The sequence below is a fragment of the Alosa alosa genome, chromosome 21 (assembly GCF_017589495.1).
Source record: "Alosa alosa isolate M-15738 ecotype Scorff River chromosome 21, AALO_Geno_1.1, whole genome shotgun sequence".
Classification (NCBI taxonomy): domain Eukaryota; kingdom Metazoa; phylum Chordata; class Actinopteri; order Clupeiformes; family Clupeidae; genus Alosa; species Alosa alosa.
In genome coordinates, this window is record NC_063209.1 from 11,843,612 (window position 1) to 11,848,611 (window position 5,000).

General features: G+C 43.9%; 1 protein-coding gene across 1 annotated transcript in view; it reads right to left on the reverse strand.

Annotated features, from left to right (window-relative positions):
- LOC125286290 (teneurin-1-like) overlaps window positions 1-5,000 on the reverse strand; it is a 200,747-nt gene that overhangs the window by 48,741 nt on the left and 147,006 nt on the right. The window lies entirely within an intron of this gene.

The following is a 5,000-nucleotide window of genomic DNA, read 5'->3' on the forward strand; positions in this document are numbered from 1 at the left end:
ATGCTGTAAAACCATGTTTTTATATTTTAGTGGGTGAAGTGCATAGTCTAGCATTGCATAAGCAAGGTAGCTGATTGGAAGAACTATTCATCAGACCTTAACATGGCCATATACCATGAGAATCAATGTGAGGATGACAGTGTTTCTAGATGTCTTTTAAAAGCACACTTCATAGACCCCCAATGTAACATGTCACAGCCTGCACCTTCGATGCTTAGGCCCTAAAGTGAGGGAATATTTTGCATACTGTATTTTTAAAGGTGAAACACGTTCTCCTGTGTTCTTGAATTTCCCCTGGGGATCAATAAAGTATCTATCTATCTATCTATCTATCTACACGTAAGCAGAAATCGCTACACTGAAGCCACGGAGAACTGACCCTATGAGTAGTTCTCTATTGCTTTGAGTTGACTTGCATATCTACAGCTTTTTCCATAAAGATCTTGCGAGATTATTTTAATGTGTTGCTTTAAACTGATGACCAGAAGAGCCCACTCAAAAAGGCATGCTTAGACAGTTTTAACACCCTCCTGCTGCATCTGTAGAATTGTCCTAGATGAGAAAATGTGGCAACCAGACCATGAGCTAACTTTAATACTCTCACCACAACCCCCCTTCTTCCCCGAATTATTAACATACATGGCGGAGGTAGGCTGATGTGAGGCCCCCAACTGAATGCAGCATAATTCAATTTGTGACAGGCGGAAACACTTTCATATGGGGGGTGGAGGGGAACACACTCTCTCTCTCTCGTCTCTGTCTTTTTGTTCCATTTTTATTTTGTGCCTGTGTCTGTGTGTGTGTGTGTGAGTGTGCAAGCGAGAAAGAGAGAGAAAGAGAGCGAGAGAGAGAGAGTGGCACTGATTGCATTAATGCAGTATAAGAGCAGGCTTTCACATGGCTATGAAGACAGCAGAGCGTGGCATGACAGCTTTTCAGTGTGTGGCACAATCCTCTCTCTCTCTGGGTGTGTGTGTGTGTGTGTGTGCCGCGCGTATGTTTGTGTGTATGTCTGTGGTGTGTGTGTGTGTGTGTGTGTGTGTGTGTGTGTGTGTGTGTGTGTGTCTGTGTGTGTGTGTGTGTGTGTGTGTGTGTATGTTTGTGTGTATGTCTGTGGTGCATGTGTGTGTGTGTGTGTGTGTGTGTGTGTGCGCGCGCGTATGTTTGTGTGTATGTCTGTGGTGTGTGTGTGTGTGTGTGTGTGTGTGTGTGTCTGTGTGTGTGTGTGTGTGTGCGGAGTGTGAGTGAAACTCATTTATATGCCATCAGTTAACACTCCTGGAGACTTCACTAAAAGAACCGTGTGGGTGCCTTTGGTTTGTGTCTGTGTGTGTTTGTTTGTCTGTGTGTGTGTGTGTGTGTGTGTGTGTGTGTGTGTGTATGTGCATGTGTGTATGTGCATGTGTGTGTTAATCTGACCAATGCCACATCAAATGAGGGAGCGACGGACTGTTTATGTATTCATAGAATTTGCCCGTTTCCATTCTGTCCCGCTTCAAGCGCACTTGTGCAAACATTTAATTAGGTTAGCTTGTCTCTGTGGCTGAGGCCACCAGTGCACCCCACCCATGCAATGAGGTGGTCAAGAATAAACATGATAATTAATAAAACATATACACACGCTTAAACACAAACACACACACACACACACGCTTAAACACAAACACACACACACACACACATACACACACACGCATACAATTGGCTTGAGGACAGGGTGCATTTGCTTTGTGTGCTGCAAATAAAAGGAAAAAATAAAACAAACCACAAAGACAACAAAGACAACAATAAAAAAGCAAATAAATAAATAAAGTGACTAATTTCACATTGAAAAGTGCTGCTGCCATTTTTCATGGTGTGACAATGGTTCCAGGAAGAGAGGCTTTCAATTTCACCATGCCTCTGGTACTTGCCCTGAAAAGAAGGGTGACCTCTCAGTGGTTTCGCAAAGTGAACACCCACACACAAACATGTTCATGTACACACACACACACACACACACACACACACACACACACACACACACACACACACACACACACACATTACATCTACAGGCAGTGTTCTATTGTTGCATTGGGGATGAGCTGGTAAGGTTGGTCCAACTCGTGTTGTCTTTTCTGGGGCCATTGTATTGAGGCTTCTGAGTGCTTTGCTCCTCTGAAAATGGAGCAAAAAGCTTTGAAAGCTGCAAAAGTATGAATAATTAATGCATTTCACTTGAGAGAAAAAAAGTAGGGGTGTGTAAAAAGTAAAAAACAAAACAACAACAGTATGCTATGCAACTCTGCAGAGATGTAAAGAAGAAGAAACGACACAAGAAAAACGTATGAACAGAGAGAAAAGGAGGAGGAGGGGAGAGAGAGAAAAAAGAGAGGTGTACCAAAGGCAACTCCAAAAGGAGATTCCAGGGAGATGGAGAGGAAGAAAGCATGTGACTTCAGAATGGAGAGAAAGATCAGAGAGAAGAAGAAAGAGTGAGAGATAGAGGAATAAGGGAGAGTAACAGAGAGAGAGAAAAGGAGACAGTAAGCAATATAGAGGAACATAGAGAAGAAAGAGAGAGAGAGAGAGAGAGAGAGAGAGAGAGAGAGAGCATGAAAGAGAGAAAAAGAGAGGAGGCTTCCAGACATCATTATAGATCTGTTTGACCGTCTCATCCCAAACAGCACCTCCACCTCAGCCAGCTATCAGAAGGAAACACCCAGCCGGTAATTGCCGGACATTGGCTGGAAAAAAAATGAAATGGTCGACAAAATTAAATCTCTCCAGTCAAATTGTCCGATTGAAATTGGCTAATAATCTCGTCCCCCTAACATAAGCTGAATTTGATAAAAAGCCTAAAATGTAGTCCTATACTAAAGCAAGAATACGTCCTTTGGCTATGTTTTAAAGGAACATCCACCATTTGAAAGTTATTAAACAACATGCATATGCTGCATTTCAAATAGGCTAGGAAGCGCACACTTAAAACGTCTGTTAAACAACGAACGAATGAGTGAGAGCCTTAAAAGCTTTTTTCAGAGGCTAGACGCCATGGATGATGGTAAATCGGTAACGCCTGAAGCCTTAGATGTCCGGTCAGCTCCACCAACACCAGAGAAAAAGTGTCGGGCGTATCTGTCGAATTCAGTGACATTGGAAGTGGAGGTGCGGGGGGTGCGGCAGCACCAAGACACTTGTCATTTTCTGTGCAGACAGACCCATGGCTACACTGGACATGCAACTTTCTCTGTCTATGATCTGCAGGGTTAGGGCCTCCTCTACGAGGAGATTGCAACCGCGGACCGAAAGAAAAAGAAACTAAACATTTCCCAGAATAGGAAATTTAATTAACTTAATTTAGTGTTATCAAATAAAGAGCCATAGCATTAGGGGGTAGTGGTGTGATCGCTCATTCAATGTGTGTGCGCATCTGCGCAAGTGAAAGTGTTGACCCACTGGAGATAATGTGGGTAGCCTATAACGTAACCTATTTAAAACAACGAACAAAGCGGATTCTTGCTGTCCATGAAAACAGCATAGAGACTGGCTAGATCTTTAAATTGACATTTAAACATGTTTAAGTTAGGCTAATGAACATGTTGCATTCTATACAGCATGATTATGTCATTATTTAAGCTACATAGCCTATCTCCAGTTTTCCTCAACTTGGCTAATTAAGAAGCGATAATAGGATATTTGACCGGCATATCATCAAAATGTCTGGAAAACGAAACCTCTGCCATTTTTTTCAAGTGGAAACTCTGCACCCAGCCCTTTCCCACCATCAACACTACAACCACCACCATCACTGCAACCACCACTAGAACCATCCCATCACCCATACAACCAACTCTATCACCACTATCACCACTATCACCACAACATCCATCACCACCACTACTACAACTACCACCATCCCCACTACAAACACCACCATCTCCACCACTACAACCACCACCATCACCACTACAAACACCACCATCTCCACCACTACAACCACCACCATCACCACTACAAACACCACCATCTCCACCACTACAACCACCACCATCACCACTACAAAAACCACCATCACCCCCACTACAACTACCACCATCACGACTACAAACACCACCATCTCCACCACTACAATCACCACCATCACCACTACAATCACCACCATCACCTCAACATCCACCACTATCACCTCAACATCTATCACCATGACTACTACAACCAACTCCATCACCTCAAGATCCACCACCATCACCTTCATCTCCACCACTACTGCCACTAGGTGTGGGGGTATCTTTTTCTGCTGCTGCTGCTTAATATTCCAGCGCTGTCTCCTTGACATTTCAGAAAAGCTTTTCTGGCTCTCCTCCAGCAGCGTACTGTAAGAGCCTTCTGTAAAGAGATCCCACAGGCACCTTGGCACCGCCTGTCACCGCGCTGAGAAATATTGGATGCAATAACTGCCGCTGACGCAGCCTCTGCCGCCACGCCATGCCGCGGAGTGGAGCTTTGGCGGCCCGATGGTGCTCAAGCTGTGAATGAGGTGTGTGTGTGTGTGTGTGTGTGTGTATGTGTATGTGTTGTATGTGTGTGTGTGTTAATGTATGTGTGTCTGTGTGTTGTGTGTGCGTGCGTGCGTGTGTGTGTGTATGTGTATGTGTTGTATGTGTGTGTGTGTTAATGTATGTGTGTCTGTTTGTTGTATGTGCGTGCGTGCGTGTGTGTGTGTATGTGTGTATGTGTATGTGTTGTATGTGTGTGTGTGTTAATGTATGTGTGCCTGTGTGTTGTACAGTATGTGCGTGCGTGCGTGTGTGTGTGTGTATGTGTGTATGTGTATGTGTTGTATGTGTGTGTGTGTTAATGTATGTGGGTCTGTGTGTTGTATGTGCGTGCGTGCGTGTGTGTGTGTGTGTATGTGTGTATGTGTATGTGTTGTATGTGTGTGTGTGTTAATGTATCAAAGTCAAAGTCAAAGTCTGCTTTATTGTCAATTTCTTCACATGTCAAGACATACAAAG